Genomic DNA, 18,904 nt, shown 5'->3' on the forward strand with positions numbered 1-18,904 from the left:
CCAGCTTATCTGCTGGTTCCCATATTGAAATAAGAGAGCTCCTCTTACCAGTTGCTACTGAGCATTGAAATGTGTGCTCCTTCTCGGGAGAAAAGATCTACAATTTTTTCCTTAATTATGTTGAATAGTCAACTCTCAAGGGAGGGGGGACGCAAAACTGCACTCGATCCAGAGCTAAGTCATGGCCAGGAATGTCCTTTGCACACTGGATGCTCTCCTGCCTCAGAGGGCGGGAGGGAGGAGTTGCAGCCCAGCCACTGAATATTTTAAGGCTGATGAAGAAATGGCTTCATTGTGGAGAAGATCGCTACTCCTCTTGTGCAATGTCATAACTTTTGGTATAATTCAGCTTTTAAAGACTCTGTGGGGAAGGCAGAATCTCAGAACAAACTGCCATTAATATTTAATGCACATACACTGAAAAATATCAGCCCCTTAAGCTTTTATGAAGTCTTTATGGGGGAAAAAAAAAAAAAGAGATGAAGCTGCAAGCGAAGTCACACTTCCAAATAAAAAGCAGCAATCTGAACCGTGGCCACTGTGTGGAGAATTAAGAAACATTCCAACTCTGAGTTGTTATGTCTGCAATAAATAATTATTTAGGTCCTTGGGAAACGACACAAATCCTTTTGTTTTTTTTCACTCTTTTATTTGTTCGGTTGTGAATGCAGTTACAGAATTCCAAACTAATGATGTAGAATCCGTCATTGTCACAAAAGACGACCTAGCGCTAACCATGACTTATTGTGGCCACTCCCCGTTTAGTTTTAGAATGACCGCTGGGCCAGTGGCCTGGGGCCTGAGCTCTCCTTCCCGTCCCGCAGCTCAGCCCTCCTCGGAATGTTGCCTGATGAGATCTTGAGGCGGGAAGCCAAGGCAAAACTGGCATTTCCTTACCCTCTGCGTGGCATCGGCGATCCCAGAACCCTCGCACACGGCGCTTGCCATGGTGGCCCTGGGGACACTGGACATAGCTCCTTGGGGTGGGAATTGTGCTCCCAGAGCTGCTGTGTGTGTGTCAAAACCCTCGTACCGTGATTCCTTCATGTAGAATAGTGTTCGCCAGAAAAGGCAGAGCGGAGTTAGGTACTGGAGGTCAAAGGCAAAGTGCTGCCTGGGGATTTCTGCCCTGCGTCCCACGACCTGGGGGCCCAAGGGCAGAATGGGAAAGGAGGGAAGGATGAACCGTGAAAATGCTAAAGACACGTGTCACCGCTGAAAACCCTTGGGGCACACGGTAGAGACAGACAGACAAAAAGAAGCTATTGGTTTAGTAGCTGAGACCTGGCAGCAGGTGAGGAATCTGAATTCAGGTTTGGTTCTCACTCAGCCGGTGACTTACCTTTCTGTGTCCTCTTATTATTTTTAAACCTCGTGACGTGGTTATGAGCCTTCACAGTTGTTGGCAGGTGCCGCTCAACTTATAACTTCTTGATTTTTTTTCACGTACTCTATAATGATCTGTTGATTCTTTTATATTAGAAATACTCATTTACACATTATTTTCTCCTTTTGTAGACACTCATTCCTGTTGACCATGTGTCAGTCTGTCTTATTCATCTAGATCAATTACTTCCCTTTTGTAGATAATAGTAAAAATGATTGTTGAAGCAAAGCAAAATAAAGATTCATCATTCATTTGACTGCCAACTACTTCTCAGTTGCTGTGCTGAGCGCTTTGATTTATTGTATCACTTAATGTCTATAACAAGCTTATGAATTATATACTAAACTTTCTCATCTATAAAATAAGGCTACTCAGAAAAATTAAGAACTTAACCACAGTTAACATGGCGTTGAGAGTTCAGCTAAACTACTGGATGGTATTGCTACCTCAGCCTCCGTTTATTTCTGACCAAGTGGCCTGTGGGGACCTTATCTGACATTAGTCCCATCACGTAAGTGTATGCCCTAGACAGCAGCCCCAGAGGCACAAGCAAATGTAAGTTCATGATAGGACTTTCCCAACAACCCCTGTGATCAACTGTTTCCCCTGTTCCCCAGCGCCTCTATGTTTTGTGAGCCCCTTAGAGAAGACCCTCCTGCTAAACGCCACTCTTGTGCTTTGAATTGGCTAATCTGGCTCTAGTCTGGGAACCCCAAAGCACTCCACCCATGGCCCCTAATAAAGGCACGCACCCCAGGTCCTGTCTCTCTCTGCCTGCACTCAGCATGTTTTTTGATGGTAGCCATTCTGGCAGGTGTGAGGTAATATTTCACTGTGGTTTTAATTCATGTCTCTCTGATGCTTAGTGGTGGTGAGCAACTTTTTGTTTCTATTGGCCACGACCCACGTTCTTAAAGATGCCACACCCAGGCCTGGGCCCCGGTCTTTGCGGCTCCCTCCTAACTCTTCCCGCTGCTGCCGCTCTTCTCTTCCAGGTCACAGCCAGTGGTTGTTGCAAAATTCACATCTGATTATGTCACTCGCCTGGTTGAAGCCGACTCATGGCCTCCACTGTGCCTAGGATCAAAGTGGAGTTTCTGAACACTGTCTATCATGCGATCATGGTCTGGCCCCAGTGAAGCTTGGGAGCGAGCCCCCTCTCAGACCTCCCACCTGTTCTCTGCTCTGGTCACCCATGCTTTCCACAGCCCCTTGGGTGTGTCCTGAGTCCTCAAACCGCGTTACCTGGACACAGTTACTTTTCTTTATGCACATGCTTCCCTCTGCCTGGCAGTTGCCTAGTTCATTGACTTCACTTATAGACTTAGCTCAAAAGTGCCTCCTTAGGGAAACCTGCCTTGACGTCAAATATGGAAAATCTCCCCTTTGTAATTATGTACAACCTCACGTGTGTCTCCTTTTTGTAGCTCTTTCCTGATAATACTTTCATATTTTGTGATGTGATTAAGTCACAAACGTAGGTGTCCCTGTGAGATTCTAAACCCCAAGCAGCTAGGGACTGTGTGTCTTTTTTGCCCGCTATGGTTCTAGCATCTTAGACACTCAGTTTGTAGTTGGTGAAAATCACATGGTTGGGTGTATTCTAATGAGGCGGGGTGTGCAGACATGGTGCACAGGCTACACAGCGGAAGCAGGTGCTATGACTGACACCTTCTCCTCAAGGGAAGTCCCCTGGTCTTACCTGTTGTGTCACCTCAAATACAAAAACAATTTTGAAGTCATCCTGGCTGATTCCCTGTGGCTCCTTGGATTCTAATATCAGTATAGGCCTTGGATCTCTAAAGAGCTGATAATCCAGAGCAAAAGCCTGGATGAACGGACCTTTGATTCCTGCTGTTCTCTAGCCCTGGGCCTGCGGTGCCGGTGCCCTGGCTCTTCTGTCCAGGTGTGTGTTTGCTTTGACTTTTTCTCAAGAAACAAATTGTGATTTCAGTATTAAAGCTATAATGTGGGAAAGTGCAGGGCAATTACTGTGATAACAACCATGTGGCAACCAAAACATAGAATCTTATTGAGACTGAGCAACTGATCAGAAATACATGCCCTGTAGGATGTTTTAATTGTGTTAATAATTCCAACCCTGGCCCTTCCTAACACTACAAACTTGGGCTTTCTACATCTCTGCTTTGTCCTTAGTTTCAAAATATGTATAAATGGTGATAATGTATATATATTATAGCTATAAATGTTAATTTAAAAGTTTATGAGTTTATGTGAATTATTATTATTATTACATTAATATTGTTTCAGTTTTCTCTGTAAGCACTGGGCCTATCCCATGGCTGTCTCTGTGACTATTGGAGAAATCTGATACAGTTTATGCTGTATCTCCTCTGAAACCAGGGTGCTTCTGAGAACTGAGAACCTGTTGGTTAAAAGCTGACCCTCTGTGGTCACGCAGAGCAAGCTCAGTTCCTGCATCCCCAGCTCTGCGGGACCCCAATCAAACTGCATAACTCCCTTAAGGCTCGCTGTACTGCTTCTCTGTAAAATGGGAATAATGTTTATCTCATTAATGTGTTTAATGTTTCCTAATATTGAGTGTCTAAATGTGTAGATCTGTCCTGGCTGGTTTGGCTCAGTGGATTGAGCGTCGGCCTGCGAGCTAAGTGTCGCTGGTTCGATCTTCCAGTCAGGGCACATCAGAGAAGGAAAACTCTGACTCCAAAAAACCTCCGCTGCCTTGCGGCATACCTCTTCAGGGGAAAGGCTAAGGGAGTAAACCCCGACAGAAAATCCGGAGCCGGAGTCCCTAAGGCGGTTTGACGTTGTAGGCAACACCGGCAACTCCTGCGGCGCACCTGAAGCCAAGCTGTATTGACTCCGTCTTTCCCTTGGACCCTTCAGCTGCGAAGAGAGGTGGGGTCTGCTGCATGGGCAACAGCAGACCCTCCATATCACCCTGCCCAGGCTCTGTAGCTTCAGCTTCACTGGAGAGGACACTCCAGCGCCATCGCAAGATGTCGATTCAACACGGGAGGAGACAGATACCGTGTCACTCCCGAGTCGGACTGGACAGCCATTCTCGGCGGTGCAGATAGACTCTTAAGAAGCTACACCATCGTCTCTCGAGACGGACGGCTGCCGAAATATACACACACACACACACATATATATATGAAATAATTTAGCAATACATTTCTCACATCTTAGGCGTATTTTTAAATGTAGCGTTTGTGGTTGTGTATTTATCTGTTCATACAAAGTGGGCATATATCTGTCCCCATACACGAAAAAGCCAAATTTCGAATTGCTGCTGACACAATTTCCAGTGTCACCGAATGTTTCAATTCTGTAGGAGACTTAATAGATGGGGTTTCTTTCGCTGGGGCAGAGGAGGTAACTGAAGGCCTTGGTTAAATGGACACAAAAGAATAGCTCCTGAGATCAGTGCAGTTGAAATCTCATTACTATTCATGGCTGTTGCTGTCCCTTTGTTCTCTGCACTTTCTCAGGCTCCAGGCATTTCTCTTTGGGTTTCATTTTCATTTCATTAATTTTCTGATTTTTTTTTTTCTCCTCAGCCTGAAGACTTGAATACAATTTTTGCCTTGGTCATTGAAAAGTAAGGGACAAGTTTCTTCCCTTCCATAGCATGGTGGGCATGTCTTTATTTGTTTGCCTTTTTAACCGTGCCTACTTTCAAAGAGGTTTTTAGGCAATTTATAGCAAGATGAAACCATTGGTCCAGATTATAAGAGGCAAAGAAATGAAAACTAGATAAGGAAGAGCAAACTAAGAGAAGCCATGGAGTTTAAAGATAAACTTTATATTCCATATCTCCCCCACCATCTGTATGTGTGTGTGATAGACCCTTGAGCATTATTTAGGTTAAAGTTAAGATAGGAACAGAGACATTTTTGAGGAGTATTCTTCATTATATCTTCACGTCTCCTCTAAAGTCCTGATGAAGACATGTCCTTTATAATTCAGTTGTAAGAAAAGCCTTGAACTAGGGCATTTCTCTGTTCTGATGACAACAACTAATATATCCCCCTTTTTTCCCTTGACTGCCAGGAAGCTCAGAATCTGATGCTCAGTTATAGCCACAAGTATAGGGGACATGTTGTCCCTTTCCTGTGAACTTTGTTCTCTTATTCTATGTGCATTTTCGTTATGCATAAAGAAAAACAATGCCGTCTCTGTCCTGATGACCAAGCAGTGTTTACTAAGAGAAATCACAGTGACAGGTTTGGTATAGGTTGTAGTGGTATTTCAAAGCTACCTAAATGAAGATGAGTTTCTATTTGTGTCCCATATTCTTAGCAGGGAAGACAAGTTTGTTGTTATAATACATAACCCCTTTCTAAAAAACTTTAATAGTCTGCTCAGGCAGCAATTACAAAATGCCACAGATTGGGTGGTTTAAACACAGAAATTTATTTTTTTGCGGTTCTGGAGGCTGGGAAGTCCAAAATCAAGGGGCTGGCCAATCCATTTCCTCCCGTGATCTCTTCCTGGCTTGTGCATGGCCAGCTTCTCACCACGTTGTTGCACAGTAGGGAGAAGGCTCTGGTGTCTTTTCCCTACTGATTTTTCAAGGTTCTTAAATACTAAATTGCTCTTCATAATTAAGTAAAATATTTACATTTTTCCATAGTCAAAACAAAACAAGTTACTCAAAGCAGTGTAGACTGGTCCATCCCTGACCCTGCTCATCCTGTTCTTACCCACTCCATTAGGTCATCTATATTTATTTGTATGATCTGTGCTTTTATTTAAAAAAGAAAGTGTGTTTACATGTGTGCGCATGTATGTGTTTGAACGTTCTTACCAGTAAATAGTGTCATTGTATTTCCCTCTTCTCTGCTCCTTCCTTTTTCTATTTTACAGTATTTTCTGGAGATCATTTTACAGTTATTTATAGAGTCATTCTGCATTACAGTTTACAGTTCCAAAATATCCTGACGTGTAGTTGTACAGTAGTTTATGGAAAGTGTCCTCTGTTGGTGTCTATTTGTTTTTCCCCCAGTCTTCTGTTATGACAAAGTGTTGCGGTAAATCGTCTTGTGAATATGATTTTAACTTAAAAAAAATCTATGTATCATTCAGTAAATTCCTAGGAATTGGATTTCTAGATCATAGTAAGTGCATGTCTTTTGCTAGATGTGGCCAAATCCCCATCCAGAGGGCAAGTTCCCATTTGTATTCCCTTAGCAAAGCATGAGACTTCAGCTGGGCTTTTGACCATGGTTACCTGATAACTAATTCAGAGTTCAAGTCTTCAGTGACTATCTGAAGGGCAGATGGACTGTAAATTACCTGTAAGAAATATGTGGGCTGCAAAGACGCAGCTCCTTCAGGACTCTGTTCAAACTGCATCACCTCCTATATTTAAGACTTAGTTTAGGTAGCCCTTTCCCTCCATCTCTAGTCTGTGTATATTGTTCTCTTTTCTGCTTCAGTAAAGACCTGTGCTTAGCTCTCCCGCAGCGCTTGCATTGCTGTGCTATCATTACGTGTCTACTCTAGACTCTGAGCAGCTCCCTGGTGACATGGGTGGGAACATACTCATCTTTACAACCTCAGTGCCTGATATGATTTCTTGCATAATGTAGGAAGTTAATACATGATTGACCAATGGTTGACATTGGTCTTTTGAGCTTTCTTTTAGGTTTTGATGTTGTATTTGTACATCTTCTTTCAAATGAATGTCAAAGAAGTTGTTACTTTTTAACTAGGGGATGCTAGTGAGTTTTAAGTCTGGGAAAATGTCTATGTCTCCACCTGATAGATTAAAAAATGTTAACATCATTTGCTGGTCAGTAGCAGAATTCATTTTCATTGTCCATATGTCATAAACTACTTGAAATGAACTATGAACCATTCTTAGCAGATTTAATTTCAAGGTAGTCTTTCTATACTTTTTACCTGCAGTGAAAGTACAGCCTAGTTACTCAAGGTAGGGCATCCCAAGATCACCCACTGATGTCTCAAGGTGCTATGGGTTTATTATAACAGATGGCCCCCACACTAGACCCTTCTTAAAATTATATGAGTTGGTGTATGTGTAGGAGTCATTAAGTGACTCAATTGCTGGATCATGGAACAATTAACAGCAAAGCAATACACCACTCCTCTCTTGTCCCTTAACAGAAATATGCCAGTATAACCCTTGGGTCTGCTGCAGATAGACTTGCTGAAGAGAAGGAGGCTGCCATTTGCTCACTTCAGACATGAAATTCTTAATGCGGTGCAGCCTCTACTACTTTCCTAGGTTATCTGACTTTATGGTGATCAACTAAGTCAAGCAAACCTTGCACTTTGAAGTGTTTTTGATTTTTTAAAGTCAAACAAATATGCAATGTGGCATATTCATTGTCTAAGATCATATTATTTTTGGAATATAAGCATGCATAAAATAAACACACATGTATAAGAAGAAAAAATGGTCATAACAAGAAATGACTACAAAAGCCAAGGTCTGCCTTACAGCATGGGGCCCGATAACAGGTCAGAGTTTGGATTAAACAGCCTTGGTTCGGAGTTGATGTGTGAACTTTGGTGTGTGAACTTTGACAGGTTCATTGGTTTCTATATGTCTCAGTGTCCTTATTTTTGAAAGTAGTCATGACATCCCCAAAATTAAATGTAATTAAATACTCAAAGCATCAACTACAGTGTTTGGTCATATCAATAGCAGACAAAATGGGAGCTATCAGTTATTTGGTAAGACATTTATCGAATATTTGAAAACATTTTCTTTGTGATAGCGTTTCTTATTCCTTTGGGATACATACAAATTCATTATTACCATCTGACCTCAGAAAAATTCCACTATGAATCAGGCTTCAGGAAAACATTTAATCACACACACACACACATACACACACACACACACACACACACACACACACACACGAGCTGCATATGGCACATTTTGTCTGAAATGGCCGAGAGAGAGGGGATCTCTGGTGTCTCTTCTTATAAGGACACTAACCCCATCACAGGGGCCCCACCCTCATGACCTCATTTAAACCTAAAAACCTAATTACCTCTCAAAGGTTCCATCACCAAATACCTTCACGTTGAGGGTAGGGTATCAACATGAATTTTGAGGGGGACACAGTTCAACCCAGATTGTCCCTCTTTGAGGTTAAACATATCACAGACTTAACTCTTATCAGTGAACTGTGCATAGAAGGTTTTATTAGCCAGTCCTGGGCTCTCCAGCTCACTTCTTCTCAGCCAGCGTTGGTGAGCCAGCACATAGGTGATATTGTACTTCCTGGAGGATTGACTGGGACTCTGTGTTCTTTGCACGACCAAGAAATAAAGTTTATTGTGTTAAGCCACTGAAATGTTGGGATTATTTATTACCACAGCATAACCTATCCTATTTCTTCTTAGTAGATCATCCAATACATGAGTGTCTTTCCCATAAACTAACAACTTAGAAATCTAGTTTCTGCTGCACTAATTTTAAGCTGGTACCATTCTTGAACAACAAAAAATTAATGTTTATGAATTTAAATATAGCCACAATGAGTTTTAAATGACTTCATCAATAGTTACATTTACTTTGAATACTTCATGAGGTAAAACCAAATTGAAAAATTTTTTAAAAATTGTGGTTTTTACCAACTTAGGCTATTTTTTTTCAGATAGTAAAGTAAGGTGATGTCTTGACTATTACAGAGACTGGTACAAAAAACATAGCTCAGAGAAATATGGAAGCATCTGAGTTTTATTCCATTGATGTTGTTAATTCAATGGGAGATTTTATAAAAACACTTCATTACTTGATGAGATTGATTATTCTTATCTTTTAAAAGGAAATATGAGTGATGGCCATACTGTATCACCAGCCTATTGTGAGGGCCAGATGAGGTAAAAAAGATTTTAAAACTTTGTATGTTTTTGTTAAATTTCCCAATCAATAGATTTATTTTTATTATTTATGCTTTCACAATTTTTAGGATGTTCAGTTCCATTTATATGAAAATATATAGTCTTCTTAGTGGTGAGGAATTTATAAGCTATTCACCTACTAATATATGGAAATTTGAACTTGGTCAAAAAAATTTTAAACTCTTGTTGATAGCAACAATTAAAATCCAATCAAGAAAAAATAGTTCATCATGGCACACCTGTGAAAAATGGGACTTAATTGAAGAATAAATGTGTTAACATTTAGGAAATATATTAACATTTAGTTTTTATGATTAAAAAATTGCCTTATTTGCCTGTTTATATAACTTCCATAGTTTTCAAAACCTGCAGGAGCTTAATTTCAACAAGTTTGGTTTTATTATCTAAATAATTTATAACAACTTTTTTTTAAAGGCAGGCAAGAACAGTCTGCTTTCTTTCCACTCTGGTAATGTTTTTTCTTCTAACACACAAACAGCAATTTTGTCGTGGATTTAAACTGAATAATAGAACAATCATACAAATGTGTATATAATCCTTTACCATTCGTAAGAAATTTTCCACATATTGCATTGTTTGCTTATTATGATTATCTTGTGAGATTACTCATGTTATTTACATGAAATCTATGAGGAAACAGAGTGGTTGGTAAATTCGGGAATAAAATCTCAAATCTGGACTTCCACATCTAGTGCCATCTTTTTCTGGCTTCCCAAATAACAAAGTCTCATAAACTTAAGATAATTTTGTGCTTAAATCCTCTAGTGTCCACCTTCCATCTATTTTTTTTTCCTCCCAAGTTTGTAGTTTGCTTGGTTAAAAAAAAAGAAAAATGTTTTCTTGTTATTTTCACAAAGAACTGTATTTCCTGGGAAATAGAAAGCCTGCCCTATTGCATTTGTGTCTGTCCAGAGTCCTTACTGAATGCCATTTATAACTGATCAGAGACCTGGGATTTTTCCTGGTTACACCCCAGTGACCACTGTTTTATAGCTTATCTGCCTAATACTTTCAAAATCTGTTTATGTGCAAAACCATCAAATACAGTTGCCTTCTAAGTGAATTACACTTTTGACTTTGTTTTGGTCAGTTTGCAAATGCCTTTCTAGAACTATAATCTTCCCTCTGTAATTTATGTCTGAAAAGATTATATCTTATTTTGCATGCCAGGATTTCTTTAAAATTATTTATTATCCATGTTACATTTTAAACTGGTGCTGGTCTATGCAGATTTTAAATGTGTTTGTCATATACCATTAGTCACTGTGTGAAATCTCTCAGTAATAGTTAGCCCTTGAATTTTCTGCAGCTAAGGAGAATTTAACACTGATTGATGGCAGATCACTTAGCTGGTTGGCAGACTTTCCAATTTACGGTGGGGAAATTGCTCTTTTCTTTTTGTTCATTCCTTCTGCCGCTTGCGCAGAGCAGTAAGACATATGCGCCAGACTCTGTCGTGAAGCAGCCCTGGATTGGCAATATGGCATGCCTTTTTTACAATTATGATTTTATCAGTTTTCCACACTGTTTGGGGAATGTCAAATATCTGCTGTGACATCCTTCCATTATCGTTGGCAGCTTATTTATGTGTCTCCTGTGCTCCAGCTCCTTATAGGTGCTGCATACCCGACCATCTCTTACATGGCAGGGTAGCCGTGAGCTGGGAAGAAAGAGAAGTTTGTGGTTCGCTCAGAAGTCTCAGGTGCTTTGCCCAAGGGCTGCAGGCCGGCTCTAGCAGCAATTTTCCCTGTGCCTCTCCGCATGCTCCCCACCAAGCTGTGTGTCAGATACAGTCGTTAGGAAAGATGTTGGCTGCAAGTAACAGAAAATGCAACGAGAGTAGCTTAAATAAAGAATGGCTTCTTTGTCTCACGTAATAAGAAACCCCCAAGTCCATGGTTTCTGTCACTGGTTCAGCTGCTTGCATGTGACTCAGTGGCACCGGTTTTTCCTGCCTTCCCTCGCTGTCCTGTTTAGAACAGTGGCTACCAACTGCTTTTGAATGACTGGGGTCTCTGGTTGGGCAAGACTCTCCTTCTTCTCCATTTTAAAAGTCACTAGCATGGGAAGGTGGTGTGAATGGGATGCAGTTAACTGCTGTTTACTCCAAGTCTTACCAGTGATGGTTCCTCCAGGTTGACCTTAGCATTGCATTTAAGAGACCTCTAAATGTGGTCTCTGTTAAACATTTATTTACTTAACAAATATTTAACGTGCATTATGTACACTAGCCCTTGTCTTGACACCAGGGAAAAAAGTGAATTAAACATACAAAAATCAGTGTTCTTATGAGTCATATATTTTCCACCCAGCGTAATTGTATTATTGAAAGAACTGCTTTATAATGAACAGATTCAATAAATGTTACCTCCTCTATCTAATTTTCTCACTACTTTCCCTACTTCCCTCACGATGCCTCATTTAGTGGTTTGCTGGTGCCACATCAAACCAGCTTGCGCTAACCAACTGTAAAACTTTCAGGAATTTTGCCAGCCGACTATTAAGCATGGCCATTATTGAAAAGTAATTACGTAAACTTACAATTAATTACGTTATATTAAAAACCAGAATAATAAATACAAAGATGATTATTTTCTAAACTATATTACTATAATCTGTGCTCTGGGTTTTATTTGCGAATATTATATGAGAATGGTAGGAACCGATGTGTTACTGCTTCCCAACTCCATGTTCAATGACATCACATTACAATCAGACAGTGGGATGTGTATGCCACGAACCTTTGTCAATGCTACAAATCACGACCCTTTGATTTTCTGGGGGGCCAGTTGTCATACACTTGCCAACACACCACAGGCCCCATTCAACTGTGAGCCTCTTATGAAGTTTTGCAGTATTTCTTTTGGTATCACGTATTCATTAATTCTTTCAGCCAACATTTGCTGCTCAGAATGTATTACATGTTAGGCACTGGTAAGAAGCTGAAGATTCAGAAGGGAGGACGGTTTTGTCTTTGACCTAAAGTCATGCAGGATCTAAGACGATTCAGATGAATTATCAAATAATTATATACTATGGTAATTGGTATTGTAGTAACTAGCAAGTCCGAGATAAGAAGAGAGAAAACTGTGGCAATAATCAATATTGGGTGAGTCAGAAGCCTTGGAACTTGAAGGAAAAAATGGTGTTTGCCAGGCAGACAATGCAAGAAGGGCATTCGACAAAGAGGAAAATGTTTACCCAAGATCTGAGGTGTGGAACAGCTGGGTGAGTCTGCACACTAATCGCTTAGAATGGCTCAAGACAACTGGGGCGGGGGGTAAGGGAGGGCAGTGGCCAGGCAAGGTGGGAGAGGTATTCAAGGGCTGTGAGGTCACAGGGACTATACTTTCAGCATCTTCGACCCCCCAAAGCTAGCACAAGGCTTGGAGCATAAAAGTCACTCAAAAATTTTCAGGTGAGCGCTAAGGAATTTGGAGTTGCCTCTCACAAACCACAGTGATGATACTAAGTATAGGACTTACTATTTTAAGTTTTTGTGTTATGTAGGTATTTTACCTTTACAACCAGGGATGTCTTCCTTGATGGCGGAGCCAGTATTGTAAAATTTTTGCTGAGCACAGTGTCCTTTCCTTTCTTAAATAAAAAAAAAAAATTTCTTATTTAATTATAGTTGACATTCAATATTGTTGTACAGCATAGTGGTTAGACATTTATATAATTTATAAATTATATAAATTTATAATATATAAAATTATATAAATTTATAATATAAATTATATAAATTTATAATATATATAAATTATTGGAGGGATTCCCCCCAATAAGTCTAGTACCCATCTGGCACTGACCTGGTTATTACAGTATCATTGACTATGTTCCCTATGCTGTGCTTCATCCACCCATGACTCTTCTGTAACTACCAGTATGTATTTTTAAATCTTTTTACCCTGCCGCCAACCCTCCCACAAGCCCCATCCTATCTGGCAACCATCAATCTGTTCTCCGTATCTGTGAATTTGTTTCTGTTCTGTTTGTTTACTTCCTTTAGATTCTACACATAAGTGAAATCATACGGTATTTGCCTGTCTTTGTCTGACTTATTTCACTTAGTGTAACGCCTCTCGGTGCCTCTATGTTGTGGCAAATAGTAAGATTTCATTCTTTTTTATGTTTGAGTAGTAATCCATTGTATATATACTTAGTACATCTTCTCTATCCACTCGCCTGCTACTGGGTGCTTAGGTTGCTTCCGTGTCTTGGCTACAGTATATAATTTTGCAGTGAACGTACCTTTTTGAATTAGTGTTCTCTGTTCTCTATTTTGTTTATTTCTGCTGTAATATTGATTTCCATCTTTTTGCTAATTGTAGGCTCAGTTTGTTCTTTTTGTTCTAGTTTCTTGTGGTGTAAAGTTAGGTTTATTTAGAATCAGTCTTTTTTTTTTTTAAAGGAAGATAGGCATTTATTTCTATAAACTTCCCTTTTAGCACTATTTTTGCTGAATCCCGTAGATTTGGATGTGTTGTGTTTCCATTTTGATTTATCACAAGATACTTTTTGATTTCCTTTTGATTTCTTCTTAGACTCAGGCTGTTCAGGAGTGTGTTGTGGAATCACAGATACTTACGAGTTTTCTAATGTTTTCCTCTGTTATTGATTTCTAGTTTTATCGTTGTGTTCAGAAAAGATACTTAATATGTCTTTAACATTCTTAAGTTTCTTAGGACTGATTTTGTGGCCTAACATACGGTCTGTCCTGGAGAACATTTCCCGTGAACTTGAGAAGGATGAGTATGCTGCTGCTGTCGGTGCGGTGTTCAGTGTGTGTCCGTTGGCTGTCTGTTCTTTACTGTTGGTTGAAGTCCTCTTTCCTTACTGATTTCCTGTCTGGAAGAGCCATCCGTGAGTGCAAGTGCGGTACTGACGTCTCCCACGATGGTGGCATTGCTGTGTATTTCACCTTTAAGTTCTCCCAGTGTTCGCTTTGTGTATTGAAAGTATCTGATATTGGGTGCACATATATTTATAATAGTTAAGTCTTCTTGATGAAGTTTTTCTTTTATTTTTACAAAAGGTCTCTTGGTTCGTTTGTTTCAGGTGGCAGTGAGTCCGTGGGAGGCAGCGTGCTGTTGGGCGTTGCTTTCGTACATTCATTCAGCTACTCCGTGTCTCTTGATTGCGGTGTTGAATCCATTTATGTTTAAAGTAGTTATCCATAGAGAAGGACTCGTCACTGCCATTTTGTTAGTTGTTTTATTTTATAGTCATTTTCTTTTTATTTTCCTCCCCGACTGTCTCCCTTTGTTTTTCAATGATTGTTTTTTCATAGTGATATGCTTTGAGTCCTCTATTTTTTTTCTTTTATCTTTTTAGGTAATGTTTTGATGGTTGTGAGGCTTCCATAAAACACAGTAATAATGTTCTATTTTAAGCTGATAACAACTTAACTTCAATTATATACAAAACTCTACATCTTCTCTTCCCTTGTGTTATTGATGTCACAATTTATATTTTTCATACTGTGTATGCATTAACAAATTTTCTAATTATACTAATTCTTACTTCTTTTGCTTTTTAACATTCATACTAAAAAGTTATTTAATACCACCATTACAGTATTCTGTATTCATTCATATACTTTATTAGTGAATTGTACCTTCATATGCTGTGACGTTGCTATTTAGTATCTCTTGTTTCAACCTGAAGGGCTCCCTTTAGTATTTTTTAATACGACAGAGCTAGTGGTAATGACGTCCCTTAACTTTTGTTTGGGAAATTCTTTATATCCCCTTTATTTTTGAACAGCTTTGCCAGGCATATTATCTTTGATTAGCAGGGGTATTTTTTTTTCTCAGCACTTTGAATATATCATTCCACTCTCTTCTTGACTTCACAGTTTCTGCTTAGAAATCTGATGATAATCTTATGAGGAGTTCTTTGTATTTGACAAGTCACTTTTATTTTGTTACTTTCAAATTCTCGCGTTGTTTTTCACTTTTGACAAGTTGATTATAATGTCTCATAGATGTATTTGGAATTTTCTTATTTTGGATATTTTTGGGTTTCATGAATCTCTATGTCCTTTCCCCTATGGACTTTCGGGCATTTTTCAGCCATTATTTCTTTAAATAACCTTTCTGCTCCTTTTTGGATTTCATCTCTTTTCATATTCCCATAATACATATACTTGTTCTTCTGATGGTGTTCCATAAGTCTCTTAGGCTTTCTTTACTCTTCTTCACTCTTTTGTTTCTCTGACAGGTAAATTTTAAATGACTTATCTTCAGGTTTGCTGATTTTTTCCTGCTTTATCAAGTCTGATTTTGAAGTTCTTTATTGACTTTATAAATTCAGTTATTACATACTTCAGCTGTCTTTTTAATGGTTTTAATCTCGTTGAATATTCTCATGTTGTTGATATGTCATATTCCTGATTTCATGTAGTTATCTGAATTCTCTTGTGCCTGACTGAGCTTCTTTAAGATGATTATTTTGAAGTTTTTAGTCAGGCAATTCATAGATTTTTTTTTTAGGGTCAGTTACTATAGATTTATTTTGTTCCTTAGGTAGCGACTTATTTCTTTCATGACGCAAGCTCTGTATAGCTTTCTGTTAATGCCTGTGCATTTGAAGGAACTCCCACCTCTCCCGTTCTTTACAATCGGCTTTATTAGGAAATGGCCTTCACCAGGCAGCCTAACTAGAGGTCCTGGATACCTCTGAACATGCTTCTATGTGTGTGCACCTTCCGCTCTTCTCCCTCGGTCCTGGAGAGGTGTCAGCTTGGTGCATCCTCTCCCAGTCTTGCAGAGTTCTGCTGGCCACAGTAAAGTACCTACCCTGTTGCCCTAGGGCATTGCCCCCAAAGGCCTGGATGCTGCATGGACACTTTATAGGAATATACTCTCCTGGGGGAGGAGTCTGAGGGTCCTGCAGTTTTCCTCGGTCTCACACAGCCATGCCTCAGGGAACTGATCTCCCTTTCTTTGTTTCCAGCTTCCCTGGGTGTTCAAAGTTGTCGGTTCCCCCAGTGTTCCAAATGAGGGGAGATAGCAGCAGGTCCCCTGAGCAGCTCCTCTGAAGTCCAGGTATCTTGGAGGCCAACTACGCTTTGCCTTTCCTCCTGGGGGGGATGTCACAGGCTGAGGCCAACTCAGCACTGAGCTACATGGGGACTCCAGGGAGGACCTGATGTGGGCAAAGTGAAAGTGCTCTTCTCACCTGGTTCAGTATGGCTGCTCTCAGTATTTCATTCCTCTTAATTGGATCCTGGACTTACCCTATTTTGGTCCATACCTCATTGCTAAATCAGTGTTTCTGTCTGCAGGGTGGCTGGGGTTTCCTTTTCCACCATTTTGCTGACATCACTCCCTACGACAGTATTTTAAAACAAATATTTCAACATGGTTGGACAATTTAAGTAAAGGTGTTCCTCTGAGAAAGTAGACAAGGGAGTAAGGAAACCTTCTTGGAATGTCTTATAGATTTTTCTTGCCCATTTAATAAACGATGAGTTACGTTTCTCAGGACTGCTTGAGAAGAGTGGCCTCAAGGTAAATGACTTCCTGTCTATATGAGAGCTTTTAGAAGATTTGCTACAACCTTCCACTTGAAAAGAAAACAACGATAGCCCTTTGAAACAGGGGCCTCAATCAGCACACAATTTCATTAAAGTAGAAAAATGCCAAGTCCCCTTTTACAGGCTCTGTGGCTGCTGGTCCCAAGAGAGATTGACAGGAAGTGTTAACGTATCTGGGGAAATAATACGGAAGTTCTAAAGTGTGATCATGTGGTCATCTGTGGGATCTCTGGAAAAGAAGAGCAAGTAGCAAGCCACTGACTCTTGTTTAATATTGTACCAGCCAGCCCCGCTCCAGCAGAGGTAGAGGGAAAATTAATCATTGGTCGACAAATGTAAACTGCGATTTTCTGGTCTGTCCGCATTGCATAACCGGATGAATCAGTCTGTCTGAGTTTTCCAAAGGAAAGCTCTGTTCACGGTGCATCCTTCCGATCATCACGTGGCTAGTCACATAGTCTGTTCTTCCACAAGGACACCCGACTCAACCAGAATTTAATCAAGCTCCTACTAAGCGCCAAGCATTTAGTAGGGAATAATCTCACTCCTCTCTCTGTGTGAGAACATTCTATTGCAATGAATAATACAGTCCCATTGTTCATGAATAAATTGTCCTTCTGATTTTATTTATTGATTGCATAGATTTGATGACTATCCCACTACCTCTGGTCTACACACACACACACACACACACTCACACTCAGTACCGCTTGTTTTGAGTTGACAAGCGTTGCTGAGTCTGCAAGCTCAGATCGGACTGTGGCCATGAATACAATCCCAGTGAAGGCTTTGGAAGGCAGCCAGCCGGCCTTTCCCGGTGAACCTCTCTGCATCAAAGGGCACCTTTCTAGTGGCAGCTTTAGCGTTTTCATGAATTAGGGATTGGACAGAACCAGAGAGTAAATGAAATCGAGAGTTTGCTGCATTCAGGACAGCTCCTGGCAATTTCAGAATAAATCTATGATACTTGTTTTCTTTTGCTTCTTTCTTGCTATTTGCTTACATTTTTTTTTTCCAAAGTAGCTTCTGAAAGAAATTCGATAAATAAGCAGCACAGTAAGATTTCATCTTATCGGCCATCTCTGTAGCTACGTAGAATGTTTTCCCCTCCGGGTTCACCTCGCCGACTCCTTCCTGCTGTTCTTGTTTCTGTTCAGAAGGTTTTCCTCGGAGAAGCTGCCCCTCCCTATTCTCTAACACGGCACCTTTCTTCCCCCTATCCTGGCCCTGCTTTACCTTTTCCGTAATATTTATACACCGTAATGCCAGATTCGGTACTCATTTGTGTTCTGTGTCTTTCCTCAAACTGACAGAGCCTTTGTCTGTTTTCTTTTCTGTTTTTGGCTTCCCTGCATGTGGTCAGATTTTGAGCTACTTATTTTGCTTACTAAAGTCTATTTTGATTCACAGTACCTAAAACAAATTTTCAACTTACCTGTTTTCATAAAGGTTTCTGTCCAAATTCATATAAAGAAGTTACCATTTTCTTCTTATAAAACTACTCACTGTGGTACAATAAGAAGTCAGAACATTTTCTTTTTTTGGTGAAAACATTTAAGTTTTTCTGTTAGTAAATTTCAGTTATACGATACCATTATATATATACACACACACACATATATAGTTATATCTATTGTGTTATCTACTGCATCACCATGTCATATCCTAGATTCTCAGACCTTATTTACCTTCAAATGAAAGTTGCACTCTTTTACTAACCTCTTCTTCCCCCACCCCCACCCCAGAAAGCTTCTGACAACCACTCTGTTAACAATGTGTTAACTTGATGGGGGAAATCTTTTATATAAACACACAGACTACACACACACACACACACACACACACACACATATAGTATAAGTATAGAAGCATATTGTTATGAACTTTAAATATCTTTCCATTTAATTTGTCAATTACACATCAATAAAAATGAAAAGATTTACAGAAGAGGAAATAAAAAGAATATGTTTATTAAAATATGATTAACCTCACTAGCAATTTAAAAGGCTAATAAAAATAGGATTTTTTTCACTTAAAAAATAAAGAAAGTTAGAATTCTAAGGTGGGGTGTGAGTGTACTT

Source organism: Furipterus horrens, unplaced genomic scaffold, assembly GCF_987537825.1.
Source record: "Furipterus horrens unplaced genomic scaffold, mFurHor1.1.pri manual_scaffold_13, whole genome shotgun sequence".
Taxonomy (NCBI): domain Eukaryota; kingdom Metazoa; phylum Chordata; class Mammalia; order Chiroptera; family Furipteridae; genus Furipterus; species Furipterus horrens.